The sequence below is a fragment of the Myxocyprinus asiaticus genome, chromosome 17 (assembly GCF_019703515.2).
Source record: "Myxocyprinus asiaticus isolate MX2 ecotype Aquarium Trade chromosome 17, UBuf_Myxa_2, whole genome shotgun sequence".
NCBI classification, from domain to species: domain Eukaryota; kingdom Metazoa; phylum Chordata; class Actinopteri; order Cypriniformes; family Catostomidae; genus Myxocyprinus; species Myxocyprinus asiaticus.
The window spans coordinates 37,065,989-37,078,839 of NC_059360.1; positions in this window are offsets into that span (position 1 = coordinate 37,065,989).

Consider the following 12,851-nt stretch of genomic DNA (forward strand, 5'->3'; position numbering starts at 1 on the left):
GTTACATTTATTTTGTTATTCCCCAACCCTGCTTGTGGTCCACTCGGTGTTGTCAACTTAAACTGGTCCTTGATGAATTGACTGTAACTTTTTAAACAGTCTGGAAAAAAAAAATTGTTATTGCTAAAGCAGACTGCAACTCTGAAAAACAGATAAACAGTTTTTCTATTTTAAAAGCATTGACAAGCTGCTTAAAATATATTCTTTAACAGTGTTTTCCACAATAAAATGCACAATGAAATATGAAGTTATTTTGGACAATGAAATGTTTTGTTTATAATTTAATTATAGACTGGGTGACCAGACATCCCGGTTTATTACACAGGACAGACCCGGTTTTTGGTAGGGTCACTAATGTTTTTCTTCTTAAATTAAATCTCCTCATTGTCCTTCTCGCCTTGTCTCTGGTATCGTTTGCAGAGTAGAAAATAATTTTTTTTGTTTCGCACGTTGATTTGGCGATACATTAATTCAAGTTCCCTATCTGTCACTCACTCGACGCTGTGTCGATGTAGTGACACTAGGGGTCACTCTTGGGAGCCCAAAACACTTCTGGTCTTTGATAAAAGGCCAATGAAAATTGGCGAGTGGTATTTGCATACCACTCCCCCAAACATACGGGTATAAAAGGAGCTGGTATGCAACCATTCATTCAGATTTTCTCTTCGGAGCCGAATGGTCGATGCTCACTGAGTTGAATTCCCAAGGCTGTTCATTCACCTCTGCTGGATCTGACGGCGCATTTCAGCGGCTTCTTCCCTCTCTGCACTGGTGCACTGCGGAGAACACCCCTGGGCGCTTCGGCAGAAATAAAAGAGTATATTCTAAAAAAAAGAGTATATTTCTCTAAAAGAGCGGCACACGGAACGTCTTTTTAAAGACGCGTATTTTTAAAGATGCCTTTCCGTTTGTGTGTTATTCCTGGTTGCGGTCGTAATCTCTTGCCTTCTGACGGTCATGATCACTGTCTTTCTTGTCTGGGTGCTGCCCACACAGAGACAGCATTCGTGGATGGGTCATGAACTCATTGCGAGAACATGTCCATGGCAACGATGCTGTCGCGGCTTGCCTTCGTAAGAAAGCAAGCCACCCCAGTGGCTCCCTGCTCCGGTCCTTCTACCTACGGGTATGAGGCCAGCAGTGGCTAGCACTGGGGGTGATTTGGAGACCCCAATGGGACCACCTCTGCCGGGTATCCCCACACGGACCTCCCATTCCCCAGCACGCTCGTCTGCCCCGATCGGGCTTCCGGATGAGTCTGCCGGCTCATCTCACGGCGAGTTTTGACCTCTTGTTCGGAGCCCGTGTAGGTCATGAGCTCTCGAGCATAGCATCAGAGAGCGGGCTCGTCCAGTCAGACGCGGAAGCCTCAGCTGGGCTCCCCCCCTCGTGTACGATCGCCCAGTCACAGGCTGATGCAGAGATGACGGACATGCTTTCCCGGGCAGCCGTGAGCGTTGGGCTAGAGTGGAATCCTCCGCTCTCCCCTGAACCCTCGTGGCTCGATGATTGGTTCCTGGGCTCGCGGCGCTGCTCACAGCCACGCCCTGCCCCAGTTCCTTTCTTCCCGGAAGTGCACGAGGAGCTGACAAGGTCATGGGAGGCACCTTTTACTGCCTGGTCCCGATCTTTCAGCTCCCCTGCCCTCACTACCCTCGATGGTGAGGCGGCCAAGGGCTATTCGGCGATCTCCCCAGTGGATAAGGTGCTCGCGGTGCACCTATGCCCACAGACAGCCACCTGGCGCAGGCGCCCAAAGCTCCTGTCCAAGGCCTGTAGGTTTACGTCGTCCCTGATGGCCAAAGCCTACGGTGCCGCCTCCGCCCTGCACACCATGGCTCTCCTGCAAGTCCACCAAGCCAAGGCACTAAAGGAACTGCACAAGGGTAGTTCCGCCCAGGATTGATGCAGGAGCTGTGCTCTGCGACCGACCGACCTCACTCTCCGGGCGACAAAGGTCACGGTGCGGTGTCCACCTTGGTGATCCAGGAGCACCACCTTTGGCTCAACCTGGTCGAGATGGGAGAGGCCGACAAGGCACAATTCCTTGGCACCCCCATTTCCCAGGTTGGCCTGTTCGGCGACACCATTGAGGACTTTGCCCAGCAGTTCTCAGTGGTGAAGCAGCAGACAGAGGCTATCCAACACATCCTGCCCCGGCGCGGCTCAAGATCCTGCACCCCATCTGCTTGTTGCCAAGGGCGTCCCCTTGCAGTGACTGCACCGGCTCTGCCGCAGCCCGCCCCTGTGGCCCGGCCCTGGCGTGGAGCCCACCGCAGGATGCAGACACCACCCGTCTCATGGCTGGCTGCCAAGAACCCGCGAAAGGCTTCGAAGCGCCCCTGAGATGGGCGAGCCAGGGACGACGAAACCCGTTGCTCTGGAGCTGGTAAGCAGACCACTCCATCCCCCGGTGGAGGGCCGGGAGGAGAATCTTTTGTCACCTTTTCATTTAATTTCGCTGCATGCCCAAGTGGCTGCGGTACCCAAGAGTTCAGCAAAAGAGCAGATTCCTTGTTCCCTGGGTCACATACCCAGTGTGCACGGCCGTCATCACGACCACCATCCACCATTCTATTTTGGCAGTTTTGTCTCCCCGCCCCTGCACGCCCAGCTGTGGCACAAATCTGCCCCCAATGTGACGGCCTCCACGGGTCACGAGGACAGGCCTCTTCCTCCCCCATCCCAGGCTGTTACGGGGGTAAGCCAGGTAAGTGCTTCGATGTCCCTGAACTCAGCACAGCCACGACACGGCGTGGCACCTCAGGCTCCGCCCTGCCGCGAGGCCCCACCTGCCGGTACGTCCGACGAGATTGTCCCCTTGGTCCCCCTCACCCGGAGCTTGGACGCGTGGCTTGCACTTTCCAACCCATCGTGATGGCTGGTCCGGACTGTCTAACTCGGCTACGTGATTCAGTTCGCCGAACTCAAATCAAATCGAACTCAAATCTGCACAAAATAGTAGTGTTTTGTTATGTTTTTTTTAATGTATTTTTTTATTATTATTTTATTTCTATTATTGCAGATAAATGATACAACTGTGTGAACTGACAATCATTTGTCAGTTGTAATTGTCTTTGTCATAAGCACAGTTCAGCAATGTCAATCAAATTCCTGGTGTCACTGTAACAAATAGTCTGAATGACTGAGAGGTCTGATCCTTGGCAGACTCCACAGGCACAATGAAGAAACCACTCATAACCTGATATCCTCACAAGCTCTTTTGTCCTCTTCAACAACTGACAGATAATATGTCATCATATTGCTACATATGGAGTGTAGCGAGACTTCATGTCCAGGGGCGCATTGTGTGTTTACACCCCTGGTTTGAGGTTGAATAGTTCCTGCTCTTCTCCGACACTGGCCATATGTAAACTTTAAGACCGCAGTGCCCCTAAGCTAGTTATCTCCTGTGGAATAGTGCCAGTAGGCCCTATTTGTGTCAATCATTAAAGGAGTACTTCACCTAAAAATGGAAATTCTGTCATCATTTACTCACCGTCATGTCGTTTCAAACCCTTTTGACTTTCTTATGTAAAACACTAAAGGAGATGTTTAATGAATATTGTGGTCCATCATTTTAAGTTGATAGTGACACATTTTAAAGCTTAAAAAAGGACCCAAATGTATCATAATAGTCCATGCAACTCATGCATCTTCATAAGACTTCTGAAGGCATACGATGGTGATTTTGTCGAGAAACAACCCAAAATTTAAGTCATTTTTCAGTGAAAATCTTGAAGTACTGTATTTTGCATGATCACATACACAATGAAAGAAAACATTTAAAAACAACCACTTTTGTTTTCCTCATAAGAAAGAAAGTCAAAAGCCAGGCTGGCACAGCGACACATCAGCATCATATTCTAGCATTATATTCTACCAGCATCCAAAACTGTCTTTCGGTAGCTAGCAATGCCAATGTCCTGGCTTTGGTTCTGTAATTGAATGCACTGTAAGTCGCTTTGGATAAAACCATCTGCCAAAATTGTAAATGTAACATAACATAGCATTGCTTACTGCATTTTTATTCTTTAATTTTGAATAATGGGGTTTATTGTCAGGGTGTAATTTTTATACATCAGTGTATGCTGAGTGGAGATATTTTCATATGCTCAGTTACCATGAAGGATGATATTTTAAACGCAAGAGCATCTTGACCATATTATTGCTAACAGTTACATTTTCATAGTTGGTTTAGCAGCTAGGCTTTTCCAATCATTCATATGAAAATAGAGCGTGCGCACAAGAGTGAAAAATGGGATTTAAAGTCTATATTCCTCTTTACACTACAGGTCCATACACCTCCTTTGGATTCACAACATGTTAAGGTCATGGGGGTGCAGAGATAAGGATAGATTATTGTTAAATAGGAAATGCCAATACAAGGCCATGACAAGCCATGCTGTTTTCTTTTAATGACCCTCTCAGAGAACTTAAAGCTCCGATAAATGATGTGATGGTTGGTTAATCCTGTCCATAGTAAACAATACAACACGGCCAGGCCTACCCACATCTCTTTTAATCCAGGTATCATAATTTATTGATAGAAAACCCTGCATCAGTTCTTCATAGGCCATCTGTAAATTGGAAGCCGGTCTCTCATAAAATCTGTTGATACAAATATTTATTGCATTCTGTTCTGTGCATTCAAGCGTTACATGGGGGAGTTTTACTCCCTAACTTAATCCAAAACACTGATGTAATGATTAGTGCTTATACGTTATGGATTTCTCATATACATCACAAAAACTTGAATGCACTGCAAAGTTTAAAAGTTATTTGTTAAAAGCAGGGAAAAAGTCTAGAGCTAAAAGGGCAGGCAAATATGCTTTTAAAGGGATAGTTCACCTAAAATGTAAAAGTATGTAATTATTTAGTCACCCATATGTCATTTTAAACCCATATGACTTTCTTTTCTTTTGTGAAAAACAAAAGGAGATATTTTAAAGGATGTTTTGTTTAATGATTTCCATGCAATAGCAGTTGTGCATTATATTCCAAGCCTTCTGAAGCCATACTATTACTTTGACTGAAATTTAAGTAATTATTTACTGTAAAATCAAATCATTGATTAACTTCTGGAAACACTGGAAAACAGCCAATTGGCCAAACGATTTTGCCAAACTTTTAATTACATCATGTCCACTGATTTAATGGCATACAAACTTATACTTGAATCAAAGATTCATACCTGTAAAAATGTGTCTAATTTTACTCTGTCCACAAAAGTCTGAACATTTTAACATGTAAATGAAGATTAACTAAGGATATTCTAAAGGAAAGAGGTATGGCTGAGTTTAAGCAATTTTTTTTCTGAGGCAAACTACCCAGCATAGCTTATGTCTTTGGAAATACAAGCCTTGTTATCAATTGGCAATGTTTCCTAACAGCCTGGGAGTAAGAACAGGAAATCAATTAGTTTGTAAATATCTGCCATAATGATCTTTGGCTGAATAGGTCTAGAATTTATCACTAGCACATCAAGATTAGGGGCACAAAAATGTTGATTATGTTTAATATCTGGCTGCATGGTCAGAGCTTAAATAAGCACCTTTGTGAATTATTTGTCTTTTCTTAGTAAAATCATTAACATCCAGATTAATCACATTGTGAATTCAGCAACAGTAGGTCGAACGTTTTGCTGCTGAAATCCGTCTATTCCTACCAAAATTTGAATCACTGCCCCCAGCGGCCGAATCTGGAAGTGTTGAACGTATGGGCACATGTGAGCTCCAGTTTCCGTGTTAAATGTCCACAGAGTGGCGCCAAAAGCAAGTTAAAAATGTTATAATTTTGCGACCTCCAAATCATGCTCATCATGGTTTATGTGAACATGATTACTTCATGGTTCCCACAGAACCAGAATCATGTCTCGGGTTTTGTTTGCACATTGTGTTATTATTACTGTAGCACTAGAGGGACATGTGTTCATGTCTGATTGGGTATGGCGCTTGCCAGTAATTCGGCCGATTGGGATTCATTTCTGGGTACAGGAGCTTTTGTAAGCAACATGTAGATATCCCATGTGATCATGTTATAACATCCATCCAGAAACAGGTTTTTGCCTGCATAATGGTGTAGTTACGGTCTCTAAACCAGCACTGGCTAACTGCCCTTGATAACCAGACAGTCCTTGACTCCCTGGATTTAAAACCATGTTAAACTCTTGATCCATGTGTGGAACATGTCCTGGAACAGGATGTCTTCTATACTGAAGGTCTGTTGAAACAATGCAGTGTGAAAACGTCTCCGGTTACACATGTAACCTTGGTTCCCTGAGATGAAGGGAACGAGACATTGCTGCAAGCACTATGGGGAGTCCTTCTTAGACAACTTTGTTGAAACCCTTATACAATCACTCCTCTGATTGGCAATGGTGTCTGAGCCCCACCCCTTCAGACGTGCAGTTGGCGTATATAAGCGGGTGCTCATTCACTGTTTCTTCAGAATTTTCTAATTGAGGGACAAGAGTGAGTCACTCGTATTATGAAACTCTGAGTAGTAGTGCAGCCAGCTTTCACAATGTCTCATTCCCTTCATCTCAGGGAACCAAGGTTACATGTGTAACCGGAGATGTTCCCTTTCGATGGGGAACGATATCCCATCACGCCACATTACATGGCATTACACTCCCAGAGTTATAACTCTAAACAGAGATATTCATAAGGAACCACAGGCCACAGGCCGTTGACTTATAAGTCATATTAAAGTATATAGTAATAGTCCCACATGGCGGACGCCAGATGGAAATTAATGTAGTCTGGGATCTATATGAACCATTTAGATATACACAGTATGGTTTATTAACCCTCACACAACATGGTTTGAAAAGTAGGTTTTATTCTTACAGGAGTGCTTATGACTTTTAAAGGGGCAGTTCAACAGCATATAATTAGGTGGCTGTGTTGATTATAGTCAGTAGCCCACCCGTATTAAGGGCTTGGGCTCGTCCGCTTGAATGTAAGAAGTACTCTCTATACAGAGAGGACTTGTGAGGAGATGGACTCCACGTCCAGGTTAAAAAATTTCACTATGTGTTTTGTGAGGACCATCCTGCTGCCAAACATATGTCCTGCAAGGACACACCTTTTGTCCATGCCCATGAAGAGGCCATGCCTCTGGTTGAATGCGCTTTGAAACCAATAGGGCAATTCTCGCCCGATGATTATAAGCAAGGGTGATCGCATCAATGATCCAGTGGGAGAGCCTTTGTTTGGAGACAGACATTCCTTTTGTGCGTCCTCCATAACAAATAAAGAGTTGATCCGACAGCCTAAACTGACCCTCACCGGGCATAACATATGCATAGATTGCTCTTCATCTGAATTAAATGGTGGGGGAAAGAAGGCTTGTAAACAAACCACCTGAGCCCTGAATAGGTGTTGATAAAACCTTAGGCACATAGCCTTTTCTAGGTTTAATAGTGGCTTTTTGACAGATCTGGACCAAACTCCAGGCATGAGCTGTCAGTCAACAGCGCATGCATGTCACCCAACCATTTAAATGAGGCCAAAACCAATAGGAGTATGGTCTTTAAGGAAAGCACATTTCAACTGGCTCGAATGGGGAGTTTGTGAGTGCCTTCAACACCAAATTTATGTCCAAAATCAGCACCATAGCAGGGCGAGGGATGTTCAAACGCCTCGCTCCCCTAAGGAACTTTATGACTAGATTATGTTTGCCTATCAATAAGCCAGCCTCCAGGGCAAGGTATGCTGAGATAGTCGCTACATTAACCTTGAGCTTTGATTGGGTAAGATCAGCGTCCAGCCACTCTTGAAGGAATGTAAAAATCTCAGCTATGGGGCAATTTACCGGGTCTTTACCATGTGAAGAGCACCAAATTGAAAACGCGCCATTTAAGTTCATAGAGGCATCTCGTGGACGGTGCTCTAGCTTGTAAAATCATCTTCATCATCGACTGAGCCAATTCTGGCTTGTCCGATGTGTTCCGTTCAGAGGCCACACATGTAGGCACCACAACTCTGGCTGGGGATGCCAAATCGTGCCTTGTGCTTGGAGAGAAGGTTTCTCCACAGCTGTATTTCCCATGGAGGGCCATCCAGTATTTCTATCATCTCTGGAAACCAGGACTGATTGGGCCATTTTGGTGCAATTAACAGAACTGTTTCCATATCCACTCAGACTTTGCTGATGACAGAATGAAGAGGTGCACTGGGGGAAACACATACTTGCATTTCACCAGCCATTTGTGAGCCAGAGCATCCATGCCAACTGGGGCTTGGGACATGGAGTACCAAAGGGGACAGTGGCCATTCTCCGCAGAGGCGAATAGGTCGACTTCCGCGTTGCCGAATTCAGATGGCCTGGGACATGTGTTGCATGCAATGAGAGGAGATGACGCCCACTCCATTGGAGGAGGCGTTGTGTAATCCTCATTAATTGTGCTGATTGGAGTCCGCCCTGGTGATTGATGTACGTCACTACTGTTGTTTTGTCTGAATGGATCAGAATGTGGTGATTCATGATGTCGCAATGAAAAGCTGTCAGAGCTAGAAAGAAAACCAGTAGCTCTAGGCGGTTGTACCACTGGAAGGTGGTTGTACCACACCCGTTTTGCACCTGTCCAAGTGCGGAAAGCTGTGCATCCATCGCTCACCGTGGCCTAATCTGTTTTGGATGCATCTGTGGTTATCACTTTTCTTCTGAAAATTTTACCCAGCATAACACCCTGTTGATAGGAGGCCGGCACTGTCCATGGTGCTAGAGCAGCCAGACAGTGGCGTGTCACCATGATGCGCATGCGCCCAAGGCTTCAGGCACAATGTGGAGCAAGTCGCTTGAGCCAGTACTGGAAAGGTCTCATGTGTAACAGACCTAACGGTATGATGGTGGATGCTGCCACCATAAAACCCAGCATTTTCTGAAATGACTTCAGTGGCAATGTTTTCCCCAGTTTGAACTGAGACAGATACCAAAGAATGGTCTGTACGTGCTCATATATGAGGTGTGTGCGCATGCTCACAGAGTCAAGATGAACTCCTAAAAAGGAGATTTGCTGGCTGGGGAAAAGTGTGCTTTTCGCCCAGTTGAGCCTATTCGCCCATTCAGACCCAGATTTTTCAGATGGCAAAGCAGCAAGTCTCTGTGTTCGCAAGTGCCTCTGATTGGGCTAGTAATAACAGTCGTTGAGGTAATTCAAAACACACACAAATTTTCAATGGGGCAAGCGCCGCATCGATACTCTGAGACAGAGACAGTCCGAAAGGAAGTACTTTGAATTGATACGCAGTTTCCTCGAACACAAATCTCAAAAACTGCCTGTGATGCGGTGCAATTGGTGCAAGGAAGTACACGTCCTTCAGATTTATTGACGCAAACCAATCCTGAGAACGGATGTGCGATAAGATCTGTTTCTAAGTTAACATTTTGAATGGGTGCTTCGCGAGTGCGCGATTCAAGCATCTCAGATCTAGAATGGGCCGAAGCCCGTCATCCTTCTTCAGAATGAGAAAATAATGGCTGTAAATCCTGCTGTGTGTGTCGCAGTTTGGGACAGTCTCTATCGCATTTTTTTGTGAGGAGACTGTGAATCTCTGCACGCAACACCAGTGCACAGGACCACATATTGCAAAACGCCGGTGAAGCGAGGTGGCCGGTGTACAAACTGAATCATATAACCATGCTCGATCGCTTTTAACACCCAGTCTGACATGCCGTGAGGGCTCGTGTAGCCCAGGTCACTGACTAGGTCACTAGTAATTATAAGTATTTAATTTTTATAAATAGCAAAAGAATGCAGATTAAAGTTAATTTATACTATATTATAAATGTAAACCTAGAAAAAGAAATAGGCCATAGTAAGTTTTGATTGGGTGAGGTCGGAGGTTAGTCCCGCCTCCGGGAAGAGAGTTAACAAGGAGAGAGCGAAGGAACAGAACAAGAGGAGCAGAGAGTGTGACAGAGAAGAAAGAGATGCAGGGCGACATGTAACAGTGTATTCGTGTTTATAGCTCTTAAAGAGAACATTTAAATAATCTAAAAATAGATTATTAAAGTGAGAAATATCCTTAGAAGTTCACGCTTTAAGGGAAATAGAAGCCGACGGAAGGAGACATATAAATGAACACGAAAAGCTAGAAATGCACGTGAAAGAAGATGAAAACTAAATGAAATAAGGCCAAATCAAAGGAATACTTAATTTTATTTTGTTCTTTCACTTACCTTTTTCCTTGGCCAGGTTTTTTTTTTTTTTTTTTTGTCTTGTTTTTTTTTTTGTTTTTTTTTCAATTTCTTATATTTCATCTGAGCCATGGCCCTACGGAATCCTGATCTGTCCCTGCCGTGGATGCTCTGTCTGTTTGGACATGGCGAGCCACTCATCTAACTGATTGTACCTGGAAGTAAAAAGAATAATCATTTTGCTGAACTGGTAGGATAAAACATACTCACCTTGAACTGTGCTATTTTATTTATTTATTTTTTTACTTCGGATTTTCCTTGGATCACTCATTGAGTCTCTCCTATTGAACTGAAACTGAATTAAAATGTTGAATGAAATCTGGACACTGAATCTGAATTCTGAAATTGTATTTATTTATTTTTTTACTCTGGACACTGATTTTTGAACTGTGAAATCTGCTTTTGGAATGTCATATGCTGATTTTGAAATCTAAATCCCTAAACTGAACTGAAGTGTTAATTGTGAACTGAATTATTGTGTTCCCTGTTTGTTACTCACTCAACATTGTGTCGATGTAGTGACACTAGGGGTTCGATCTTGAGAGCCCCAATCACGTTTGCTTAAAATAGAAAAGGCCGATGAAAACTGGCAAGTGGAATTTGCATGCCACTCTCTGCCCCGGACATACAGGTATAAAAGGAGATGGCGTGCATCACTCATTCAGATTTTTTCTTCGGAGCCGAATGCACGTGTGTGTGTGTTCGTCCTCTCACCTCTTGCTATGCTGCTGGATTTTTACGGCGCATATCAGTGGTCACCCTCGCACGGTTGAGTGCTGTGCTTCTCCTGGGCGCTTCAGCAGCCTGAGTCTGCAGGTGCTAAAAGAGTGTATTCAAGAAAGAGTATATTTTCCTTCTTCGTGAAGCAAGGAGCCACCACGGCTGCTCCCCAACCTGGTCCATCCTGGGCTGACGCTCAGTTGGCCGGGTCGGCAAGCACCACGGTCGATCTGGATGTGGACATGGGAGCGTTTCCACTGGCTCAGCCCCCCCGGACCTCCCATCCCCCTGCACGCTCATTCTGTCCAGACGAGCTGTCGAGCGATGCAGGCGGTCTGCCACAGGGCGGGTTTAATGTGTCGTTCGCGGCTCGCGATGAGGATGAGCTTTCAGTCACAGCATCGGAGGGTGGGCTCCTGCTATCGGAAGTGGATGAATCTTCTGAGCTCCCGCCCATGGGCGGTAGAGCACAGGATGAGGCGGACGCTGAGATGGCAGCCGTGCTTGCCCGGGCGGCTGCAAATATCGGGCTGAAGTGGAACCTTCCACCCTGCCCTGAGCATTCGTGGCTGGATGATTGGTTTCTGGGCTCAGAGCACGACTCACAGCCGCTTAGGAGCTAACAAAGTCGTGGAAGGTACCTTTTACTGCCCGTACATGCTTTGCAGGCTTGTCCACTCTGACTACCCTCGACCGTGGAGTGGCTAAGGGATATGTCGAGCTCCCCCAGGTAGAGCGCGCCATAGCGGTGCATTTATGCCCACAGGGCGAAGCCACCTGGTGTGACCTACCAAGGCTCCCTTCCAAGGCCTGTAAGTTCTCTTCCTCTTTAACGATGAAGGCTTACAAGGCCGCGGGTCAGGCCGCTTCCACCATGCACACCATGGCCATCCTGCTGGTCCACCAGGCCAAGGCGCTAAAAGATCTGCATGAGGGTAGGACTGACACAGGGCTGATGCAGGAACTGCGCACTGCGACCGACCTCGTCTTACGTGCGAAGAAGGTCACGGCGCACTTCCTGGGCCGGACAGTGTCCACTCTTGTAGTCCAAGAGTGGCACCTGTGGCTCAACTTTGCGGAGATGCGTGATGCCGAGAAAGTCCGCTTTCTTGATGCGCCCATCTCCCAAGGGGGGCTTTTTGGTGACACCATCGAGGATTTCGCCCATCAGTTCTCGACAGTGAGGAAGCAGACCAAGGCAATTAAACACATCCTGCTGCAGCACGACGCGGCCGCCTTCAGGCCACCGAGGTCCCGCAACCGTCTGCTTTTCACCAGAGCCGTTCCCCTGTGGTGCCGGCCCCGGCTCCTGTACAATCGGAGCCCTCAGAGAAAAAGATCCTCCTGCGGGAAGTCGACTCCACCTGCCTGCCAGCCGGCCCCCAAGAACCCCAGACGGGCTTCGAGGTGGTCCTGACATGGCCCGCCCAGGGATGAGGCAACTACTCCTGACCGATCTGGCCCGGGGCATCTCTCCAGCTCCATCATCATCCCTGGGCCAGCGCGTGGTGAGTATAACATCGCCGAGTGCCCTCTGGGCCTCGGCACCCACATGGTCAAAGAGTAGTTTCTTCATTCCCTGGGCCAGCGCACTCGCAACGGCCAGGCACTGGAAGTCTTTCCAGTCAATCTGAAGGGTGGCTTTCTCTGCATCACACACTTGCGGAACGACATCTTTAAAAAGACGTGTATCACGCAAGCAGCTCTTTTATTTAATATTGTATATATAAAAAGGATACAGTAACTCCAGCCGGAGTGCTGTGGGAAGCAGGTAGGAGTCTTCCCTGAAGCGCCGCATTGATCAATGACGAGCATCTGAAGCGAAGAACCAGTTCACCGAGAGCATCTTTGATGGCGATGTGGAGAACTCTTCACCGGAACTCACAGGGGAGCAGAAAGCCTCTCGGTGCAGGTGCTGAGCACAG